Source organism: Cervus canadensis, chromosome 9, assembly GCF_019320065.1.
Source record: "Cervus canadensis isolate Bull #8, Minnesota chromosome 9, ASM1932006v1, whole genome shotgun sequence".
NCBI lineage: Eukaryota > Metazoa > Chordata > Mammalia > Artiodactyla > Cervidae > Cervus > Cervus canadensis.
In genome coordinates, this window is record NC_057394.1 from 29399998 (window position 1) to 29426509 (window position 26512).

Here is a 26512-nt window from a genome sequence, read left to right on the forward strand (position 1 = left end):
ATTATACCAAAATACATGTTGCAAAACACCTGCTTTTTTTATCTTTTGTCTATAAGCTGTTCATTGTTGAATATATTGTCTCTAGTTTGGCTGTTAATATTTAAAGCCAACAGAGCTTGTATATCCTGCAAAGTGCCGAATAGTGGTGGGTGCTCAATGACTGCATGGGCCTGGAAGAGATTTGTACAGCATGGTGCCTTAAGAAAATGAATTCACTCTCCTTCATCCTCTGATCTACTGCCAGGGCTCCTTGTAGTGAAAAGAAATGAGAAACCAGAAAACACTGAACATCTATTGACTTAGTCCTTCTTAGTACTTTTGAACAGAAAACAGTGTGGTATAAGTGCAGCATGGATATAGCAGTACCATAGGAAGATATTCAGGAAGGTACAGTTTACCATGTAAATTTTCAGGATTCACTCTTGGATTCTATTCATTTCTCATATTAAAAGATTTTATCTCTAACTCAGAAGAGTTCCAGTTTGGTGCAACCAAGTTCCAACCACTACCATCTTAACAACTAAAGGTCCTACCTGAACATTAAACATTAGCTACACCTAATGGTTTCTTTATAAGACTGTGGAATAAAATGGGGATAAAAATAATAAGTGAGTAACTATAAGATAGTCTTCACATTGTGCCTATCCTTGATGCTGGCCAATTACTAATCGCTCATGATAGGTCATTTTCTACTACATGTTCAAATTTCCCCTTAATATTTTCTATCACTTTGACTGTAACACCTATTTTGCCTGATTATTTGATCAATACCATGATACAAACAACATAAAATTCCTTGTAGGCTTAACTTTATAGTATTTCTTAAGTTTTCCTTTGATAATATCATTGGACAAGAGAGTAATAAGAAGCACCCCCATTTAATCTCCTTTGGTTCCTAGCATTGTGCTCCACGCTAAAGTGCAAAAAATTTCACAGTCTTCCACTTCTCCTGATAGCCACACATTTTTGCATTCTGATATTACAGATCTGTCCATCAATAAAATTAATTCTTTTCATTATCCTTTGAAAATGGGCTAGCCTTTTGGAATAGGGCTAGCCTATGGAATTGTTTTGGCAATACATAGAACAGAATAATATTTTATGAGGTTTGATTTCAGGCCTCAAAATATCTTGCATGGCTCTGTCCTCTTCGCAGGAATTTTGCTGAGTTGCCATTTGAACAAGCCTTCAATAACCTGCTAAAGGATGACAGACTAGGTGGAAAAATAAGATGCCCCAGCCAAAAGTCAGTCAACCCTATACAAGCAAAGCTTACTTGCTGAGAAGTCAGCATCAAAGCTGATTTCTAAAGGTGCAGGAGTGAGTCCAGCTGAGGCGGAAGAATCACCCATCTGAGACCAAATTGCTGATCATCTGAATCATAAGTTTAAAAATTGGATTTTTTAAGCTCTAAATTGCTGTATTAGTATCTTTGAAAGTGTTAGTCCCTTAGTTATGTCTGACTCCTTGTGACCCCATGGACTTAGAGTGCCAGGCTCTTCTGTCCATTTAGATTATTATAAATATGCACTGATAATTCTATATTTATAATTAAGAGGGCTTCCCCTGTGGCTCAGCTGATAAAGAATCCACCTGCAATGTGGGAGACCTGAGTTCGGTCCCTAGGTTGGGAAGATCCCCTGCAGAAGGGAAAGGCTACCCACTCCAGTATTCTGGCCTAAAGAATTCCATGGACTGTATAGTCCATGCAGTTGCAAACAGTCAGACATGACTAAATGACTTTCACTTTCACTTATAATTAAAATATTTGTAGGTGTTATATTAAAGTATTATAGTCAATCCCTCTATATTAACTCACTTCCTCCTATTTTATTAGCATCAATCCAAACTTTCCCAGTGGAGAAGGAAATGGGAACCCACTCCAGTATTCTTGCCCGGAGAATTCCATAGACAGAGAAGTGTGGGAGGGGTTGCTACAATCCATGGGGTTGCAAAGAGTCAGACATGACTGAGTGACTAACACAAAACTTTCTCAGATAGGAAAAAAACTATCACTTTGGTGAAAAGGGTGACCTTAGTCTCTGTCTGCTGGCCCACTGTTATATAGCCCCAAATGATGACAACCATTACTGAATGGCCTTGAAGGATTATTTCAGACTCAAGCACCATATTATTTGGGTACTATACTATTTCAGACTTGGATGCTATAAACTTCCAATACCAAAGGTCATGGAGTAGAAAGCAAGGTTTCTTCCTTGAGTTATCTGGTGTAATAATTGACTGATTCCCAATCCATGCATCTTTGTTTCTGAGGAAACAGCACAATATACTGACTACTGATTTAAGGTATCTGCTCAATAATGTACCACACTCCAATTTTTCCAACCACATACCTCAAGATAGCACAGTAACTAAAATTTCTTCAGTGTATCAATCAATCATTTGATGAAGCAAGCAAGCTCTTATGAGTAAGGGAGACTAGGTAAGACAAGTGAATCCCATGCCATGAGCCCACTACCACACTTCTTCGGTCAGACATCATGTGTGGGAAATACTACACTGATGAATAAACGATAGTAAAGTTTCATGTATTTGGGGTCTAAGAAGAGCCTCTTGGAGCAGTAAAGGCAAATTCATACTCAAAATATGCTTTCAACACTTATGAGAACAGAGGCCTTCTTTTGCACAGTATTAAAGCTCAACATTCAGAAAACTAAGATCATGGCATCTGGTCCTGTCACTTCATGGCAAATAGATGGGGAAAACAGTGGAAACAGTGGCTGACTTTATTTTTCTGGGTTCCAAAATCACTGCAGATGGTGATTGCAGCCATGAAATTATAAGACACTTGCTCCTTGGAAGGAGAGTTATGACCAACCTAGACATTAAAACCTAGATATTAAAAAGCAGAGACATTACTTTGCCAACAAAGTCTGTCTAATCAAGGATATGGTTTTTCCAGTGGTCATGTATGGATGTGAGAGTTGGACTATAAAGAAAGCTGAGCACTGAATAATTGATGCTTTTGAACTGTGGTGTTGGAGAACACTCTTGAGAGTCTCTTGGACTGCAAGAAGACCCAACCAGTCCATCCTAAAGGAAATCAGCCCTGGGTGTTCATTAGAGGGACTGGTGTTGTAGCTGAAACTCCAATACTTTGGCCACCTGATGTGAAGAACTGACTCATTGGAAAAGACCCTGATGCTGGGAAAGATTGAGGGCAGGAGGAGAAGGGGACAACAGAGAATGAGATGGTTGGATGGCATCACCGACACAATGAACATGGTGATGATGAACAACTCCGGGAGGTGGTAATGGACAGGGAAGCCTGGCATGCTGCGGTTCATGGGGCAAAGAGTCAGACATGACTGAGCAACTGAACTGAACTGAACTGAAGGAGTCCAATGTAATTGATTTGCAACCTGGTAGTTAGCAGGGGCCCCACTAAGATGGTGCCATATCAAGAAAAATCATGGCCAATCTAGTTTGGGCATCAAAGTGGTTTTTTAGCCAGATCAGCTTTGGGAAGGAAAGCCCATGTTTTGAATCATGCATAGCCCTAGCTCTGAGAGGTTAGAAAAGCAATGAAATAGTAGCAGCAGATACCACAGAATTCTCGTCAAATAACTCATGCTAATTTGGTTCAAATGTGCCTTCCAAAATTGCTCAGGTCTGGTCTCTTGCACACCACTAACAGGGTGTTGACACACACATCAAATTATGTGTTTTATTGGATGGGATACTGTTAGGGTTATTATAGATTATGTCGGTTTCTTATTCATTTGGTATACATGATAACTTGGTTTGCCAGCCTCTACTAGAGTCAATTAACAAGTCATAGAAGCTCTTGCGATAGGAGAATATGCCCTTACTCAAAAACTCTACGTGTCTATGTTGTATTTTAACTAAGTGTTGCTGGAGGTTCTACATAATATTTTTCCTTTTCCCCAACAGTTACAATAATTATCTGGGCCTATAAATTGCAAGAAAGCTCACAGGTAACTGCTAAAGTGGCATTACCTGATCCACAACCAATTGCATCTGTCAGTCTTAGAAATTATTCAGTAAATGTGTTAGATCTTGCAACTCCAGTATTCCTCTTTCTCCTTGAGAAATGACACAAGGAGCAACTAGAATTTTAGAATTTTCACACACCACTAGAATGCCCAAACCATAAATTTTATAATTTCACAGGTAGTTTCCTAGGAAAAGACTTACCACAACTTATGAGTGTTACTACTGCATGTTATTACTGATAATCTACTGGCATTTGCCTTAACCAGTGGTCTCTGAGTTAGCCAAATGTGTAAATTAAAATAAAATGTAGTAGAAATCACCACCCATGCATCTTCAGGTGGCATGTTGATCTCTGCAACTCCCCCACAAGTGTGACACAGTCTTTGCGTTACTATCTTAGTCAAAGGAAAGGGAAATACAAATACAGGGATGCCCATTTGGACATTTTAACATGATGTGTCTCACTCCATGGGCTTCCCAAGTGGGGATAGTGGTAAAGAATCCACTTGCCAGTGCAGGAGATATAGAGACCTGGGTTCGATCCCTGGGTGGGGAAGATCCCCTGGAGGAGGGTGTGGCAATCAACTCCTGTATTCTTGCCTGGAGAACCTCATGGACAGAGGAGCTTGGCAGGCTATGGTTCATAGGGTCACAAAGCCTTGGACATGGCTGAAGTGACTCAGCATGCACACACATCCTTACTCCATAGTTTTGGGAACCAAAATGGAAATTCTTTCATGTAGCTAATGTATGTTTCAACTATTCATTTCAGAATTGAAGAAATAATTCTAGACATAAGTCATAGTCCCAGTGAAACTATTTGGACTCAGACCAAGAAACCATTTATCTGATGACTGCCACAAATCTTTACACTGAATGAAAAAACTATATTAAAAAAAAATTTATAGCAGCTCTTGGGTGACAAAGGTCAGCTTACATTCAGAGCCTATATCTAACAATTCCTAAATGGTTATCAGAATAACCATTTATTAGAACAACCATTTCTGTGGACAAGTTAGTTTTCTGCTCAGCAGACCTTGGCAGACCTTGAACTGTTCTCACTGCCTATGTCAAGCAGTAGTTTGAGAAGCTGAACTTTCACTGAATTTCTAGGAACCCTGAGATTATTTAGGGTTCCTAGAAATTAAATAGAAATCCCTGAGCTTAAAACACTTAATTAACTTTATGCTGATGTAGTTTAATTGTGCTAATTTCACTCATGCTGTCCCTGATGGATAACTATTGCCAACTGGCCTCTCCATCACTAGATCCTATTATTCTCATGACATCAGGATGCCAGTGTCTAGTGTATTATCACATTCAGTCAACTCTGATATATAAAGAGCTTTTCAAGAATGTTGCTCATAATGTTTGGTAATGGAAGGTCCTGCTGGGAGGCATTTTTAGGGGCAGCTGAGCAATGTGCAAAGAAAACTGAGCACTGAAAAACTGGTGCTTTTGAACTGTGGTGTTGGAGAAGACTCTTGAGAGTCCCTTAGACTACAAGGAGATCCAACCAGTCCATCCTAAAGGAGATCAGTCCTGGGTGTTCATTGGAAGTATTGATGTTGAAGCTGAAACTCCAATACTTTGGCCACCTCATGTGAAGAGCTGACTCATTGGAAAAGACCCTGATGCTGGGAGGGATTGGAGGTAGGAGGAGAAGGGGACGACAGAGGATGGGATGGCTGGATGGCATCAGCGACTCGATGGGCATGAGTTTGAGTAAACTCCGGGAGTTGGTGATGGACAGGGAGGCTTGGCGTGCTGCGATTCACGGGGTCGCAAAGAGTCGGACATGACTGAGTGACTGAACTGAACTATTACTTCCTGCTAATCAAATCAGTACTTGAGAACTCAAATGCTGAGTCCCTCCTTTTCAATATATTTGATGAAATCAAGTTTTTATTATGTTTGCCTTGGTCTACTGCACTAGAAAGACTTCCACACATGCTCCCAGTCTTATGCCAATACAAATTGTAAACATCTCATACATCTTTCAATGCCAAGGCCATTTCCTTCTGGATCAGAGCTTATACTTCCTTATCTGGAATTTATGGGGTTTGACTTTCATTAGGGACTAGAAGACATGAAATATAGCATCTAAGGATAACTAGCCTCAGTTTGTTAGGATAATGCCCTGCATGTAGCTATTAAAATGTCTGTATGCAGAGGTCAGCTTCCTGGGTAGGGGTAGGAGGACAAAGGAAATTCAGAAAAATCTGGAGCTTTTGACTCATTCTCATCTTCCCCAAATCCTAATGCATTTTCTTAGGGTCTTATTTCTTCCCCATATGTGTAAAGTAGGGACTTTAGCATAAATTGCTTAAAGGAGTAGTATGCTTAATTGGCGCTACAGTCCTGCAAGGTTTACAGTCCTGCAAGATTTGTTTCTCAGCTTCAGGTTCTTGCCCTATTATTACAGGAGCTGAGGGACCCCTGCAAAGCTTCTGGAAATCTCTCTGGTCTATGCATATTCTTTCTTGTTTGACTATGCAGCCTGTGAGATCCTATTGTGGTTCCCCAACTAGGGATTGAACCTGTGCCCCATGAAGTAGAAGCACAGAGTCTTAATGACTGGACCACTGGAGAAGTCCCATCTATGCATATTCTTAATTATACATGCATAACTCCTAAATTATCTTTCTCTGTGTTTGCACTCTAGACATGTGTAAAAAAATCAAGTGATTTTCGTTATAATCATTTTAGTTGCCATAGTAACTAAATATCACAACAACTTGTTCTTTATTATATCTCCTTCTAACTGTAATTCATCTCAAGCTACCACCAGTGATAATTTAATAATTTTGAGACTTCTTATAGTATGGATTAATCCTGTTTACTCCAGTAATTTGGCTTGAATACATGTTTGACCTCAATATTTAAACAAACCAACATGAGTTCATGTTTCCTGTCTTATTTTTAATATGAATTATTACATCAGTCACAATCACAGCTAGGTAAACGCAGTACAATCAAACAAGATCATTACAAAGGATTAATTTACAAAGGTGAGGATGGATTGAGGTTAATCGTGAGGATCAAAGCACAAACTCAAAGCGTGAACTCCACTAGTAGTAGTGGAGTTATTACTGCCTGCAAGTCTGAAGAATCAAAGTGAAGGTGAGGTCACTAGAATTCAGGATGAGAGGGAAATAGAGTAAGCTACCTTGAGATGAGCAGTGACCTCTGCCCAGGGGAGCCAACAAATTCTAGTCAAACTCACAAGCGGAATTAGGGAAATAAATACTTGGGCTTAACTGGAAGACAGAGGGCACAGGAGCCGACTGATATAACTAATCATGGAGGTCACCTTCTGAGGCAGAGAACAAGAAGAAAAAAGGTAGAGAATGAATCAAGGAGGGAAAATGAAAGGCATTCTGCAACACTTTATAATATTTTTATTCAAAATAAATATAGCCAGACCTGTCTACAAAAAGACTGAGATCACAGGAAAGATTTTGGAAGGCTAGAGTTAATGGTACTTGAAATAAGAATTCACAGTCAGGGTTTTGTACAGGCCTTATATGGGTATCAATACGTACACACACATCAATAAACCACACACACACACACACACACACACACATTCTTACACAAAGTTGTAAAAGAGATATTTTCAGCACTCCTTGACTAGGATCAGAACCCAGAATTCTGTGTTCTTTACAACATTTTTTGCTGTACCCAAGAGGCAAACCTTATTTCAATATTAAAGGTATGATCACATTGTTTCTCTAAACCTATTTCCACAATCATTAATTAGTATCATTGGTAAATCTTTCTCAGGAGCAGATGATCAAGCAAAGATATGTTTTCCTTGAGAGTAATGACAGAATTGTTGAGAATGCAGGAAATGTGTAAGTCACTTGCCTTCCATTTCTAGAGCTTCTACATCACCCTCCTATGAAGTATGATTCTCCTTTAAACCATATTCAAGACTCGACCCTATTAGGCCATTTTCCCCACTGTTTTGTTAGGACTAACAAGCACTTAAAATGCTAGTAACCATTTAAACACTTGGACTTAGTAAGTCTTTAGGCTTAGTATTCTATGTCCTGAATCACATCTCTAAACAGATGGAACTTTATCCATGCAAAATATTTAATGGTTAGACATGAGTTATTCTTTTTAGCTTATTTTTAACTTAAGTTAAAAATAACTGGTTCTGCTCTCAAGGTAGGAACAAATCATGTAGTTGTCAATTCTGATAATAGCTTATTAATTAACTTCAAGCGTTTGCTGAATATGGACATGATGTCAGACACGGTTCTTGTCAGTAATGATACAATAATGACTAAATAAAAATTCCTGCCCTCATGGAGTGCCCTTTCATGAGTATCTATATTTTGTGGACATGCAAGAAAATATGGTATCAAAAGAGATACACATATTATGTCAGTTGTGGACAAAGACCATACAAAGACCTCACATGAAAAAAGCTTACAAACAAGTAAGTGGGCAGGGGCATTATGAGTAATAGAGAAGAGGTGTCAATGGCATAATTGAGCTTCTATGCAAAGAATACAGAAAAATTATAGAACAATATAAAAATGGTAAATGATTGAAAATTATAGTAAAATATTTTAAAAATACACTATATGTCCATACTCAGAAATAAGTTAACACCTTGGTATATTTGTTTTATTTTCTTTACTATCTATATACATTTCTATATATCTATATATACATATAAAAGTATATATATATGTATAAGTAGACAAAGTGATAGATTGTGTGATAGATAGGTATCCAGCTATCAATATGTGCAATACAAATAGATACATTATTTTTCCAAAGTTTTTATCTATTATAAACTGTTCTTATTGATATATTTTTGTATCACATTTACTTTCAGGCTCAATTAACTCCTTAAACTAAATGCCTAAAATTAAAAATACATGGTCAGTGGTACATGTTGTAGAATTGCCTACCATAGGCAGATTTTGAATTACTTAACAATTTATTTGGAAGGAACTGGCACCTTTATGGGGGCTTCCCTGGTAGCTAGCTGGTAAAGAATCCACCTGCAATGCAGGAGACCCCATTAGACCCCCATAGATTCCTAGCTCAGGCAGACCCCCTGGAGAAGGGACAAGCTACCCACCCCAGTATTCCTGGGCTTGCCTGGTGGCTCAGACGGTCAAGAAACCGCTTGCAATGCAGGAAACCTGGGTTTGATCCCTGGGTTGGGAACAGCCCCTGGAAGAAGGCATGGCAACCCACTCCAGTGTTCTTGTCTGCAGAATCCCCGTGGACAGAGGAGCCTGGCAGGGCTACAGTCCATAGGGTCGCAAAAAGTTGGACATGACTGAGCGACTAAGCACAGCAAAGCACAGCGTGACACCTTATACTTCGGCGTTTTTTACAATCAAGAGTAGTTCATATTTCAATTTGCTGATTTCTCATGTCTCAGGGGCTTCACATGTGGCTCAGTGGTAAAGAATCTACCTGCTAATGCAGGAGATGCAGCAGACATGGGTTTAATCCCTGGGTCAGGAAGATCCCCTGGAGGAGGAAATGGCAACCCCCTGCGGTATTCTTGCCTGCGAAATCCCATGGACAGAGTACCTTGGCGAGCTACAGTCCATAGGTTCTCAAAGAGTCAGGCACAACTGAACACAAACACACACACACACATAGGATATGTCTCATAGGAGATATCTGAGTTTTTTATATGTAATTTTTATAATACTCTTTTTTCATAAATACTTTTGATTATGAACTATTCTGAATATTTATTCTAACAAATTGTATTAAATAATATAGTAGGATGAGTGCATCATTCTGTTTGAGGTATCCACTTGTCAATTAATGTGAATTTATTGAATTGATTTATTTGACTTTAATCATTGACTTTAATCATTCATCTAGGGAGAGGTCTATATTGATACACATAAAAATGTTTACCATTACTTAAGCATACAGATTCATTTCAACAGTTACAAAACAGATGTTAGAATATGAATAAAGAGTATATAAACTGCTATATCAGAACTTCCTTTTCTGATCTTTACTTCCAAAACCAAATAGAAAGAACTACCTTTTATTGCTCAGCAGTGGAACTTCTTCACAGAACCTTGACTGTTACTTGATATGTAACATACCAAGTATATATTTGGTATATACTGAAAAAGATGCTCCAAAACCCATTGGAGGGTTTTACAATTATAGATAATACAGAGTTGTATTCAGAAGATGTGAATCTAATGCATGCCTGTGTGTGTAGATGTATGTGCATGTGTAAATGATACACAATTACCCAAAAGTTTTCAGCTGAATCTGTAGCGCTTGTCATCTTTAATTTTAAGAGCTTGGGTGAATGATAACACTTAGCCTTAACAATAAAATAATAAAGCATTCCAGACCACTGTGAGAATTAAAAAAGGAGGATAATGAAATAGAAACTTGTTTATACAATGCAAATTAATCTGCAATCACTTGTTATAATTATTATCATATCTGTTGTTTTAAATACCTCAAAAGTTTTAGCCAGAAAATCATTCCACAGTGGCAAGGGATACATTTTATAGGAACAGGGGACTTTTGAAAAGGTAATGAGATAAGACTCCTCTGTAGGAGGTTTCCAGCAGTGCTAGAAGTTTCCATCTGTCTAATACTCAGAAGAGTCACACATCCTGGCAGAGAACAGCAAAATGAATGAGTTTCCTAATGAGCACTAATTAACCTGTTTGGGTGGAAAATTTGGTTTAATTTGGCAGATCTACCACATGCTGACTGAATTTTAACACTAACTGACTTTCTAATTTAATTGACAATAGTTTGACTCTCTTAAGTTTATTTATTTGGTCATACATATACAGATTCAATAACTAGCTTCAACTCTAAAAATATTCTGGGAAAAGATGTTTTATTGTTGCTTTAGTTATTGTTAACATACATTATAACAACACTTTGTATTTTTCAACTTATAGGAAATATCAAAAATTGAACTAAAATAATCCCAGGAGAATGACAGTTGCCTGTAAATCCATCCTTACAAAGATAAACTGTATTAGTGATTTAACACATGTTTCAGATGTCTTATACAGAAGACAAGCACCTTTGATATAAAATGGATCATTCACTCAGCTTTTTTTTAATTATTAAAACTATACTTAATGAATTCAATTCATTTGATCTGTAGTCTTCTTCATACTGAGTTTTGCTGAATGTATATATGTGTCAGTTCAATAAGCTTCCTTGTCCTCTACATTTCCTGAAAATTGGCACCTGCATCTAGATTTGTGTTAGATATTATTTATTTGGCAAAATTTGCAAATTTTGACCATAGGTGGCATATGGTAGGAGTGCAAGACGCAAATACTAACTGATTGTCGTTGTGATGTTATGAGCCATTGATGCTTAATATATATATTGAAGCTTGACGTGCTGCAGTCCATGGGGTCACAATGAATCGGACACGACTGAGCGACTGAATAACAATATTAATTTATGATAAAGAATCTGCTTGCAATGAGGGAGACCCAGGTTCGATCCATGGGATGGGAAGATCCTCTGGAGAAGGGTATGGCAACCCACTCCAGCATAATTTATATTGGCTTAATCTACCCACTCTGGTGGTTTTCTAATTCTATAATTGCATTTTGTTTATTAGTTGTTATGCTCCTATAAAGAGATACTTTCTTTCATTTACTATGTCATTACTCAATCCACTGTGACTATTGTCATCATTGAAGCTCAAACTGTCACCTTCTGTGAAGTCTCAGAAGCCTCACCTCAAACTGTGAGGCTAGAGGCTAATGGAAGCCTCTTATTGCTAGCCTCTTATTGCTCTGTCCCTTCAGTATGTTCCTAGGTGTCTGCAAAACATTCCTTGAGATATGATCTAAGAAGATGTTGCAGCATCCTCTTGTGCATTTCTTCCCTATACTTGGAACCAACAATTTTTTAAGACTTGTGATATCATTTAGTGAAAAATGGCATTTAAAAACTACAATCTGAGTGTTTAGATGCTCACTGCAACGGGATTGGTAATTGTTCCTGGCCTTTTCCAGATAACTCTCATAACTTATTAATATTTCCAATTCAAAATAAAGACAACAGGACTTTCAATGAAACTTATTCTTAGTGCATCTGTGTCTCTTCTCTTTCACACCATCATTCCTGATTATGAAGTATATAGGGAAAGATAAAATTAGATCATTTAATAGTTGCTTACTACTTTCATCCCTTTTAATGATCATTCAGTCACAGATTCTGTGTCAGTCTAATATCTTTTGATTGTTTGAATCTTATTCTCCAGTTAATTCCTCAGGAAAGGCTCATGTGAACAATTAAAGTTTTTGCTCTTTGATCTGAAAGATATCCAGTTTTGCTGGATATCTAATCTTTGCCTTACCCCTCTGTACCAACATTTAAAGAGATATTATGGATAGATTTAATGATAATCTAATCTTTATTTTATAAGCAATGCATTCACTTTCTAGATGGCAAAAGGATTGTTTATAAACTGGTGGCACTAGTGGTAAAGAATCTGCTTGCCAGTGCAGGAGATGTAAGAGATGTGGGCTAAATCCCCGGGTCAGGAAGATCCCCTGGAGAAGGGTATTCTCCACTCCAGTATTCTTGTCTGGAGAATGCCATGGGCAGAGATGCTTGGAGGGCTACAGTTCACAGGGTCACAAAGAGTCGGACATGACTGAGGTGACTTAGTATGTTTGCACTGAAATATTAGCTTTAGTGAACCAATACTCTCGAGCATTTGGTGCGCTATTTCAGTTAGCATTATTTAGTAGAATTATTTCAAAAATTTTAGTGAGTTTAAGTTATAATTTTAGAATCTTTTTTCTTCCCCTTTATTTTCTCCTTCAGGTAATCTTGCCATCTGTATGCTACTTATTAACTAGAAGGTAGCTGTTTACTATCTTTAATATTTTCTGCTTTATCTCAAGTGATTTTTAAGCCAATGATTTCCCTCTTTTTAAAGGAAATACTTGTTTTATCTTTAAAATTATGGAACCATTACTAATTGAGAATTATTTTGTATACATTTTATATGCAGTGTGATGTAAAGATCAAAACTATTTTTGTAGGTCAAATGAAATACAATACAGTAGCGAAGCAAAAAGGAATCCTTTAAAACATTGATAAACTTCAATGTGAATTTGAATAAACAATGCCAGAGACAAAATGCTATATAATCATACTTATAAAGTACAGAAACAAACAAAACATATTAATGCTATTTGAAACTGAGATAATGGCTATTCTTGAAAGTTAGTTACCCTCTGGACCCTTTTAGACTTCTTTCTGGTCTCAATGTTGCTTACATGGTTCTGTTAAAAAGTCAGAAAGCGTATGAAGTTTCAGTGTATAATTTTTGTGCATAAACATCACACTGTGGTTATTCTGTTTAACACAATAACACTGTATAATATGGAATATACCACTGTATATCTAATAACTTTTATGGTAATTCCTGGTACTAGTATATGTACAATGGCTTTCATTTGATTAGCATTAGTTAATTTTATGTGATTTTTTTTTTTAACCTTCATCTTTTTTTTTTTCCTAGGTTGGCCAAAAGTACCCAGTTAAAAAATATTGTTTTAATAAATATATAAAGAATACAGGCTGCCTGTATGTGTGTATATATGTGTGTGTGTGTGTGTGTGTATATCTCACATCTTTATCCGTTAATTTGTTGATGGGCACTTGGGCTTCTTCTATGTGTTGGCTACTGTAAATAGTTTTTCCATGAACACTGGTGTGCATGTATCTTTTCAAATTAGTATTTTCATTTCCTTCAGATATATACCCAGGAGTAGAACTGCCGGATAATATGGGAGCTTTATTTTTTAGTACACTGTTTTCCACAGATGCTGCACCAATTTATAATACCACCAATAGTAACAGGGCCCTTTTCTTCATATCCTTGCCAATATTTTCTATTTGTAGACTTTTTGATGACAGTCATTTTGACAGGTGTGCAATTATATCTCAGTGAGGTTTTGATCTGTATCTCTCTGATGATTAGCAATATTGAGCATTTTTTTATGTGCCTGTTGGTCATCTGTGTACCTTCTTTGGAAAAACAACTATTCATGTCATCTGTTCATTTTCTAAGTGGGTTTTATTTTTTAATACTGAGTTGTATGAGCTGTTTATATATTAATATCTTGTATATTAGCCCTTTATTGGACACATTCTTTGCAAATATTTTTGCCCATTCAGTAGGTTGTCTTTTCATTTGGTTGACAATTTGCTGTTCAAAAGCTTTTATGCTTAATAAGATCCTCCTTTTTAAATTTTGCTTTTATGTCTTTTGCCTTGACAGATAATTCCAAAAATATTTGGTTACCGTTAATGTCAAAGAGTATTCTCCCTGTACTCTCTTCTAGGAGTTCTACTGTTTCAGGCTATATTTACTTATTTAATGTATTTTGATCTTATTTTTATATATGGTATTAGAGAATGCTCGAATTTCATTCTTTTATAAGTAACTCTCCAATTTTCCTAGCACCACTTATTGAAGGGACTGTCCTTTCTCCATCATATAATCTTGCCTACTTTGTCATAGATTAATTGACCATAAGTGTGTGGGTTGATTTCTGGGCTTTCTATTCTATTCCATTCATCTATGTGTCTGTTTTTATGCCATTACCATACTCTTATTACTATAGTTTTGTAGTATAGTCTGAAGGTAGGACATGCTATCTAATTTGTGGTTCCTAGTGCAAAAATTAAGAATGTGGATCTCTGTATTAAAAGACAATTAAGAATGTGAAGATAGTGAGAAGAGGGCATTAAACCAACTTTAGGGTCTTTCCAAGCAACAGATAACATACATGAAGATGGTGGACACTACGTAGGTCTTCCAGCTGTTCAAGGTTTTTCCTCATTCACTGGTATTTTGTGATAAATATGTTTCTGCAAGTATTTCTGTCTTCTAAAACAATATTTATTCAAAAAATGTTAAAATTATACTGGTAAGACCTAGTAAGTATTAAAGTCTTATCTGGTTTAAATATAAAATTTATTTTTATGTGACTAAAATAAATGTGATTATTTTGTTTATGTGATTAAAATAATCATATTTGAATCTTGTTCTTTTTATATGAAAGATTTTGATATTTTACTTTATTTTGTAGGTAAAGGATTATTCTACTATTTAAGAAATATTATGGCATCTAATAGCATAAATATTATAGAGTAATATACTCCATATCTGGTAACCACCCTTTAATCATCCAAAACCCTAGTGGATTATATAGCATAAAGCACCAAAATTTCAGTATTTCTTGCAAAGACGATAGTTGCTAAATTGAATGTAGGTGGTTTTCTCAACAGGTTAAGAGACTGTGATCAATAAAAACTCTGGGGGACCTAAACTGAGAGAGGAGCTATCATCTCAAATAAGTGTCTTATACGATTTTTTGGAAGTCTTCAAGCAAAACAGAAAGTTCATTTCAGCCTCAGTGGTGCCTGACTCTGTGCCTCCACGGACTGCAGCACACTAGGCTTTCCTGTCCACCACCTACTCCTGGAACTTTCTCAAACTCATGTCCATCAAGTTGATGAAGACATCCATCTTCTGTTTTCCCCTTCTCCTCCTGCCTTCAATCTATCCCAGCATCAGAGTCTTTTCCAATGAGTCAGTTCTTCGCATCAGGTGGCCAAAGTATTGCAGCTTCAGCTTTAGCATCAGTCCTTCCAATGAATATTCAGGACTGATTTCGTTTAGGATTGACTGGTTTGATCTCCTTGCTGTCCAAAAGACTCTCAAGAGTCTTCTCCAACACCACAGTTCAAAAGCATCAATTGTTCAGTCCTCAGCTTTCTTCATGGTTCAACTCTCACATCCATACATGACTACTGGGAAAACGATAGCTTTGACCATATGAACCTTTGTTGGTAAAGTAATGTCTCTGCATTTTAATATGCTGGCTAGGGTTGTCATAGCTTCTCTTCCAAGGGGCAAGTGTCTTTTAATTTCATGGCTGCAGTCACCATCTGCAGTGATTTTGGAAAGAACATGGAAAATTGACTATAAAAATATTTCTTTGATTAGCTTGTGATATTTATTATTCCTATTATATTCCTTTAGCTCTAATTCAGTCATGTAGCACCTAAGACAGTCTGAGAAATTTAATCAAAATATACATACAGGAATAAAAGGATATAAATTAAATGAACAGTCAATCTATAATTTTCAAGAACTGCTGGTACAAGTTACCACAAATGGAGTGACTTTCAAAACAGATAATTATTCTCTCTCAGTTCTGCAGGCTGGAAGTCTGAAACAAAGGTGTTGACAGGACTGTGCTCATTGCAAATGCCCTAGAGAAATTCCTTTCTTGTCTCTTCTAATTTCTAGCAGATGCTGGTAACTCTTGGCACTCCTTGGTTTGAGGCAGTATAAATGTAATCCCTGCTTCTGTTTTCACATGGCCTTCTTCTCAGTGAGACTCTGTGCACTTCGTCTCCAGATTTCTCTTTCTTAGAAGGATACTAGTTATTGGAAACAGGGCCCACTGTCATCCAGTATGATATCATCTTAACATGATTCAATCTGCTAAGTCCCTATTTCCAAATAAGGTCATAATCACAGATGCCAGTGTTTAGGAATACAACTTATCTTTGGGGTAGGGGGAGCACACAATTCAACCCACAACAGTCAAATAATCTTGCCACATTCACTTGTGACTTTAACCTTGAGATCCTTCTCACAAATAATCATAAACACTCTTTTATTCAAAAAAGATACTGAATATGTTATTTGAATAATAGCATAAAAATGTTCTTAGTTGTGGGTTTCTCTATATACTGGAATTCCAATTTTATCTTTCTATAAAGACCATATTGTCACATTTCACAATCTAATGATTGCTAGAGAGAATGTGATAAGTTCTTTTCCTTGCCCATTAATGTCCTGCCAAGAGAATATGCATATTTTCAAAGTTTAAAATTAAAATAGAAATTAAAAAAGCAGTATATTTTTTACTTATAAAATAATGATATTGCCAAATCACATTCTGAAGTCTGGCATCACACTTCTGAGTTGAATTTTTTGAGTTTGAATAAGGAAATTAGTATTAAAATTTCTGATGGCGACAAGAGTTAGGCTGAATAGTTAAAGAAACTGCATTACTGAAAATAATTCCCTTTGGCAGTTGCTTACTAGATAATGATCTTTCCTTGTCTGGGAATGAAACCTGAATACAACAATACCATACTTCTGCTGCTAAGTCACTTCAGTCGTGTCCGACTCTGTGACCCCACAGACGTCAGCCCACCAGGCTCCCCCGTTCCTGGGATTCTCCAGGCAAGAACACTGGAGTGGGTTGCCATTTCCTTCTCTAATGCAGGAAAGTGAAAAGTGAAAGTGGAGTCGCTCAGTCACGTCCGACTCTTAGCAACCCCATGGACCGCAGCCTACCAGGCCCCTCCGTCCATGGGAGTTTCCAGGCAAGAGTACCGGAGTGGGGTGCCATTGCCTTCTCCAACCATACTTCTAGTGTGTAGCTTTTATGGTCCTAGGTTAATGGCATTATATTTTTGCCATCGCTTCCAAACAAAAATGCATCCAGTATCTGTCTTGCTAGTCATAGAGCAATTAGTGGATGATGAATAGAGCAGTAGTCATTCATGGGGGTATATAGGAACTTTTCAAGTGACCCACAGACACAGTAAGTTTTAAATAAATCAATTTTGAAATTGTAAAGGCCAGGTGTCTGCCCAGGATTGTATGCGTGCTCAAAACAGGCCTAGTATCTCTAAACTTTCACCTTTGGCTAAACTTGAATCTGTGTGAAAGCAGGCCTTGAAGGATTAGGAAGAGGTATAAACTCTGCCTCACACACACACACACCGAGCTCCTCTGCAGATGTCAGTGATGTATAGATAGATAGATAGATTTTTTTTTTTTTGGTGTCCAAGCATTTAAAGAAACTTCTCTCTAATCTTTAAATGGCCACTAGACAAATGGAAGTAAGGTTTCTCTAGTCACATGCAACAAAGGATATAAATTTCATAAAATTAGTTCAGAACAATCATTAAACAAATATATTCAATAGGAAGAGGGAGAATTTTATTTTGAAAGTTATCCCACTTTAACATTCAAAATGAACAGTGTTCAAAGAAAAAAAAAAAAAGACATGAAATAAAAATAAGAAATTATGGCGCAGCACCAGAAAAAAAAAAAAGTCAAAAGAAACCGACTGTCCCCCTGAGGAATCACAGATATTGGACTTACTTTGTAAAAACTTTAAGTCAGCTATTTTAAATATGTTCATAGAGCTGATGGAAACCATGTTGAAAGAAGAGAGTGCTTGTCTTACCAAATGAATTATGAATTATGAATAATAGATTATGTCTCACCAAATAGAAAATATTAATAGAGAGAAATTATAAAAAGGAACCAAACAGAAAATCTGGAGTTGAAAAATACAAGAACTAAAATTTGAGGGAAATAAATATAAGTAGAGGAACTCAACAACAGATCTGAGCAGATTAGGGCAAAATAACTGGTAAACTTGGATAGGTCAATAGGGATTATTCAGTCTGAGGAAAATAAAAATAATTGAGAAATATGAAAAAATAATGGAATTAGGGAATATCATCAAGCATTCCAATGTATGAAGAAAGAATATTTGAAGCAATAATAGCTGAAAACTCCTCAAATTTGTTGAAAAATATAAATATACATATCCAAGAAGCTCAAAGAATTCTAGGGAAGAAAAACTCAGGGATCCTGACAGAAACACATCATAGTCAAACTATAGAAAGACAAAGATAAAGAGAGGATCTGGAAAACAGTAAGAGTTAAGTGACTCATCTTACATATACAAGGATACCACAGTAAGATTAAAGTAAATAAGTCACAGAAATGTACTGTAAAACATAAAGAATATCACCAAAATCCTGTAATAACTTTATATGGGAACAGGTGGTTATAAGACTTATCCTAGTAATTATCCCATAATATATTTAAATGTTGAATCACTTATATTGTATACCTTAAAATAACATAACATTGTTCCTCACATACACACACATATGTATATATATACACACATACCTATATATAAGATTAACAGCTAATTTCTCATCAGAAGCCATGCAGACCAATAGGTAGTAAAGTAGAATACCATGTTGATGTGAAGGAAAAAAACAAAACTACCAACTAGTAACTATATATCTGGCAAATTATTTTTAAAAATTGAGATAATAACCTCCCCTTTGAGTGTGAGTGGAATCTGAGAATATAAAATATTACTCCTTTGATCAGTTTGAACTATATTTCACAGTTGATCAGAGTGCAACTATCCTAATCATGTGAACTCTTTAAAAGCTCAGACTCTTCTCCAGGTGGTTGCAGAAAGGACAACAGAGAGATTTGAAATATGAGTGAGATCTGATATAAATCAAAATGTATACCAAGATATATAGTGAAAACTTTTCAGCTATTGTTACCCTCAGCTGCACTATTGTAACATACTCCTCTCCAGAGCTAAACACTGGCATTAATTTGATATTCTTCTAGAGTTATTTTAAAATGTATATCTGTGCAAAATATTATCACTATCAATATCATTTTCTCCTTCTTAAAAAATAGTAGAATTTTTAGTTGGACACAAGGCTACAAGGATGAAAACTGCACTTCCTCAGGCCCCTTACGGCTATGTATGGCTAGGTGGGATATAAACAGAAGGACTATGTTGGTGTTTTGGGAACTTGCTCTGATATAAGTCTTTGACTTCTGTTTCTCCATCCTGCTGCCTGCACAGTGGATGGTAGCTCGGACCAAGGTCAAAGCCATCAACCTAGCATCATGGATAGAGATCGAAGTAAACACCTGAGCATGTCATAGAGTAGAGCCTTCATACCAGTCCTGGCGTGCCTGCCTCTTGGCATTGACAGGGAAAGATAAACCTTTTTTAAAAAAAATGAAGAAGAAATAAAGATGTCCTCAATTCTATGAAGGCTGATAGAGGTAAGGAAGTTGGAGAAGAGTTTGAGACTAGCAGAGGCTGGCTCATGAAGTTAAAGGAAAAAAAGCTATCTTCATATATAAAAATGCAAGGTGATGCAGCACATACTAACATAAAAGCCACACCACATTATCCAGAAAACAACAGATTTTCAATGAAGACAAAACACTTATCCTGGAAGAAGCAGCCATCTAAGACTTTCATAGCTAGAGAGTAGAAGTCAATGTCTGACTTCAAAGCTTCAAAGGACAGGTTGACTCTCTTGTTAGGGGCTAATGCAACTGGTGACTAAGTTGAAGCCAATGTTTGTTTACCATTATAAAACTTCTGGAACCCTTAAGAATTATGCTAAACCTACTCTGGCTGTGTTCTGTAAATGGAACACAACAAACCCTGGAAGACAGCACATCCGTTTACAATATAGATTCCTAACATTTTAAGCCCACTGTTGAGACCTACTTCCCAGAAGATTCCTTTCAAAATAATACTGCTTGTTGGCAATACACCTAGCCACTCAACAGTTCTGATGGAGATGTACAATGAGATTGATGTTGTTTTCATACCTGCTAACACAACATCCATTCTGCAGTTAATGAATCAAAGAGTAATTTTGACTGTCAAGTCTTATGATTTAAGAAATACATTTTGTAAGGCTATAGCTGCCACAGACAGTGGTTTCTCTGATGGATCTGGGCAAAGTAAATTGAAAACCTTATATCTCCTTCCCCGTATGCCTGCTTATGGTCACAGACACCAATATCTAAGTCCTGGAGAACCAAGTTGGAAATCTTGATGCCAGTATAGATTCTTCACTGTTCTCAATCATTCACATATTTACTATTTACTTTTAGATTATGTGTGTAACTACCTCTTCCCTAGTTGACATTACTACTTTTCCCAGATACTGACGTTTTCCAGAAGGATCCTAATATGTCTTTTTGCCTTCACTCTTACTCATTTCTCAAACTATTCTGTAGTCAGAGTAAATAAAAACACAAGTTTAATATGAATGGCTGTCTCCCTTTAGATTAAAAGCACTCTGTGGCCCTAAATCATTCAGATCAACTTTTAAAGCAAACTCACAGTTCAATAAATAAAACAAAGATAGTATCACAGTAGTTTGTAGTCTTTAGTTTCCTTAACACAAAGTGTCAACTCTCTCCCACATGTTAAAAATATCCTGATGCTTTATTAAATAGTTTTAACACATGTACACATCCTTAAACAATACAACAGATTATTACTTGTTGAATATTACTAAAAATAAAATCTCAATGCATGTGTCATTTTGTAAATGACCTTCTCACAGAATTGCATAAGATTCACGTGTTTTTGCATGTAGCTATTGCGCGTTTATTTTATTATATAATTTTTATTGGGGCTTCCCAGGTGGCGCTACTGGTAAAGAACCCGCCTGCCAAAGCAGGACATTTGAGACGTGGGTTCGATACCTGGATCAGGAAGATCCTCTGAAGAAAGACATTGCAACTCACTCCAGTATTCTTGCCTGGAGACTCACATGCACAGAAGAGCCTGGTGGGCTACAGTCCATGAGGTCACAAAGAGTTGAACACAACTGAAGTGATGTAGCATGCACAAAGACTTAAAAGAAAGAAAAAAAAATCATTTTTCCCTTCATGGATCACAGTCTTGTTGTAGCGAAGGGGCTTGCATAATTCAATGAAGTTATGAGCCATGTTATGCAGGGTCACCTAAGACAGACAGGTCATAATGGAGAGTTCTGGCAAAACATGGTCCACTAGAGGAGAAAATGGCATCCCATTCTAGTATTTTTGTCTGAAGAACCCCACAAACAGTATGAAAAGGCAAAAATTAAAAAAAAATATGACACAAGAAGATGAACCCCCCAGGTGGGAAGGTGTCCAATATGCTACTGGCGAAGAGCAAAGGGTAATTACTAATAGCTTCAGAAAGAAGAAAGCAGCTGGGCCAATGTGGACATGATGCTTAGTTGTGGATGTGTCTGGTGGTAAAAGTAAAGTCTGTTGCTGTAAAGAACAATATTGCATAGGAACCTGGAATGTTAGGTCCATGAATCAATCAAGGTAAATTGGAGGTGGTCAAACAGGTGACAGCAAGAGTGAACATCCACATCTTAGGAATCAATGAACTGAAATGGATGAGAATGGGCAAATTTAATTAAGATTACTGCTATATATACTCTTGTGGGCAAGAATCCCTTAGAAGAAATGGAGCCACTCATGGACAACAAAAGAGTCTGAAATGCAGTACTTGGTTGCAATCCCAAAAAAGAATGAGTTCATTCATTTCCAAGGCAAACCATTCAATATCAGGGTAATTCAAGTGTAAGTAGTGATGGATTTTATTGTCTTGGGTTCCAAAGTCACTGTGAATGGTGACTGCAGCCACGAAATTAAAAGACACTTGCTTCTTGGAAGGAAAGCTATGACAAACCTAGACAGCATATTAAAAAGCAGAGACATTACTTTGTCAACAGAGGTACATCTAGGCAAAGATATGGTTTTTCCAGTGGTCATGTATGGATGTGGGAGTTGGAGTATAAAGAAAGCTGAGCACTGAAGAATTGATGCTTTTGAACTGTGGTGCTGGAGTAGACTCTGATTCCTTTGGAGAGTAAGGAGATCAAACCAGTCAATCCTAAAGGAAATCAACCATGAATAGTTGATGCTGAAGCTGAGGTTCCAATATTTTTGCCACCTGATGTGAAAAACTGACTCATTGGAAAAGACTCTGATGCTTGGAAAGATAGAAGGCAGGAGGAGAAACAGAGAAGGAAGATGGTTGGATGGCATCACTGACTCAATGGACATGAGTTTGAGCAAACTCTTGGAGATAGTGAAAGACAGGGAAGCATGGCATGCTGCAGTTCATGGGGTCACAAAGAGCTGGACATGACTGAGTGACTGAACAGCTGAACACAACTGAAACCACTGGGTCAACAAAAATAATTTTACATTGGATTGCATGCGCGTATGCATGCTAAGTTGCTTCAGTTGTGTCCGAATCTTTGTGACCCTATGTACCGCCTGTCCATGGGATTCTCCAGGCAGGAATACTGGAGTGGGTTGCCATGCCCTCCTCCAGGGGCATCTTCCTGACCCAGGGATCAAATTCACATCTCCTGCGGCTCCTGCATTGCAGGCAGATTCTTTAACGCTGAGCCACCAGGGAAGCCCACGTTGGATTACAACCCATAGTAAAAAATAAACACCAGTGAATACATACAGATATAAAGAAATGACTTAATAACACTGGGAGACTGTTGTGAAGCACAGAGAGCTCAGCCTGATCTTCTGTGGTGACTTAGATGGGTGGGGTCGGGTTGGGGCTGCAACCATGATAACTTACTTCCAACAAGTCCATATGGAAAGGGAAATGAAAGAGTGACTTTACAGTGGAGATTCCTGACAAACTCCACCTCAATCAAGTGATCAAGTTTAATATGCACAGTTATGTCATGTCAATATTATATGATAATGTCATGCTGACATGTATTATATAATGAGGCTGACACTTCTTCTCTGTAAGCTTCCTATCTTCCCTAAAGATAGCCACAGCATGCAATTAGGAGGAAAACATCAGTGAGATCACAGTCAATTGACATTCACAGCACTCATCAAAACTGTTAAAAGTCATCAGAAACAAGAAAGTCTAAGAAACTATTACAGCAATAGGAGGCAAAGAAGATATTATAACTAAATTATGTATTTATTATGAGTATGTTTGTGTGTGTGTGTGAATGTATAGATGTATAATCATGGTAATAGTGGTGTTCCAACAGTAACCTTTTCTTTCATTTGCAATTGGTGACTGTGTATGAATACTCATTGGAAGGACAGATGCTGAAGCTGGGAAAGAGTGAAGCCAGGAGAAAAGTGTGACAGAGGACGAGATGGTTGGAAGGTATCACCGATTCAATGGACAGAACTTGGACAAACTCTGGGGGATGGTGAGGGACAGGAAGCCTGGCGTGCTGCAGTTCATGAGGTCACAAAGAGTAGGACATGACTTGGTGACTGAACAACAACAGCAATAGATGTGTACTTAGATAATGAAACAGCAATATAGAAATTTAAAAGGATAAATTCCTCACAATATATAAATCTTCTGCATTTATCTGAATTCACACATCACTTCTATTTCTCTAGTCAGTAAGGAATTATCTGGCAATTTTAAACAACTTTGCTTTCATAGCATGAAAGGTTGAATTATACATGCGATTTCTATTTAAATTCTCCCTTAGAAAAGGTTCAAAAGATGCTTGAAATATTCCATTTATGTCTATCATATCATTATTAAAGGGAAAATTTAATAACAGGTTTAATAAAATTTGCCTGCCTCTTTTTTTCTTACTCTATTTTTTGTAGGAAAGCATAGAGATGGGAAGGAAGGAGGAAAAGGGGGAGGGAGGTGGTGAAGAAGGAGGAAAAAATCATAATTCCTTACTCAAAGTCTTCTAAATATTGGCATTCCCTCTTTGTATTCTATATTATTATGAAGATTTTCAATGAATTATTTATGTTTATTATAAAGAAAATGAGACATCGTAATTTAGGTGACTTATAAGGAACAATTTGAAAGATGCTTTTTCCATAGAGCTAAATGGTGGCATCTTATATATAAGAAATATAATAAGGCTTACTTTCAAAGATAATATTAAAATGTTAAACATTCAAACTAGACAAAGCAAATAAATCACAAACTCTTAATACCACCATAGTATAGTGTTCTCAAGATAATTTATAGAGGATTGAAGGGTATTTTCTCAATCTCTTGCTTTCTTCACGCTTGAATTCTTCACTTTTCTATCACTAATTTTAATAGTTATAAAGTCTCTTGACTTTAAATGTACCTACACACCCATGATTAGACAGAAGTAAAATGCTAAGAACTTTTTTCCCTTGTCTGATCAAGACCAGTAATAACTGTCAAAAACTAGTTCACATCACTCTAATCTTTGTATGATTAATTGCATCTAAGTCATTGAATATTTTTATGTTCCTTCAGTTCAGTTCAGTTCAGTTCAGTCGCTCAGTCGTGTCCAACTCTTTGTGACCCCATGAATCGCAGCACACCAGGCCTCCCTGTCCATCACCAACTCCCGGAGTTTACTCAAACTCATGTCCATCGAGTCGCTGATGCCATCCAGCCATCTCATCCTCTGTCGTCCCCTTCTCCTCCTGCCCCCAATCCTGCCCAGCATCAGGGTCTTTTCCAATGAGTCAACTCTTCGCATGAGGTGGCCAAAGTATTGGAGTTTCAGCTTCAGCATCAGTCCTTCCAATAAACACCCAGGACTGATCTCCTTTAGGATGGACTGGTTGGATCTCCTTGCAGTCCAAGTAGTCATCATTAAAATAGAAATTTGACGATAAAAAGAACTGACCTCCATTTTGTATCTTAATTAAAATTTCAGTATAAACTTTAAAAAATGTATGCTAGAGGTGGAAGGAGTGAAAGTTCATATGGATTTCAAAAACAGAAATAATTAAGTCATTTTGTTCAATGGAAATATGTGTCCATGTCACAAACATCCTACAAGGTCACATAGTCACTGTCCTTGCTCACATCAGAGCACAAATTTCCAGATTTCCTGTCTAATGTTCTATGGTTATACTAAGCTGCCATTGTGTTATCTACATCAGTAGACCTACATTAGATTTTGTAGTATCATATCTTCTGATCATATATTTGTTGTAGAAAAAAAAAATGTGAGTAATATGTCTGTGCAGCCAAATACCTAGTTACTTATGTGTTTCTGTAGGAAATGACAAAGCGAGGTTTAGCATTTGAATGGAGAATAAATATCTAAAATTAAATCTTATACCTTACATTATATTGCTGGTATTGTAACATATATTAAAACATAATAAAGCATGATTTTATAATTGGCATATGGAAATTCCCATTGTAACAAAATTGCAAGATGATAGCCATGCTTTTTATGGGATATATTTATAAATCTTTCATCCTGCATGTGTTCAAAATCTTAACTACTTTATTTTGATGTGCCCTTCCCTGTCATTTTTCTGTGATCTGTTTCATTCATCTCTCTTATTAGCATCTATGCTCTTTCACACATACTGCCTTTCTTATCTGCTGACATGCATTTTATTGTACATGTCTACATACACTGAGTCATTTTTTTAATATACATGAAAACGAGATCAACTCCAATAATTATCTCTATCCAAAAAACTCTTAAGCATATTTCCATATAGAGACACTAAATCAGTTTCACAAAACAACCTTTATACAGAATGGCTTTTATTTCACCAAAGTGAACCTTCAAGCTAGAATATTTCACCAAAGTAAAACTTCAAGGTAGAATATTTGACCAAAGTGAACCTGCATGCTAGAATAAATACCTTAATATTTGTTTAATATTTTAAGAGAGAGAAAGTGGACAAGATTTAAATGTCTGGGTAATATCAATAAATAGGAGTAAAATGAGTATTTTTAATGATTCTTTATGTGTATGCTTTAAGTGTATTTTAAACACAAAATCTTTATAAAGAAAGGATAACTTCTCCAATTTTTTTTCAGTCATAGAATGTGTGGTACTTCGATGAAAAATA

The 26512-nt window shown here is 36.7% G+C and overlaps 1 long non-coding RNA gene across 2 annotated transcripts in view; it reads right to left on the minus strand.

Annotated features, from left to right (window-relative positions):
- Positions 1-26512, minus strand: part of LOC122447425 — a 345510-nt gene that overhangs the window by 281549 nt on the left and 37449 nt on the right. The gene's annotated exons all lie outside the window — the stretch shown is intronic.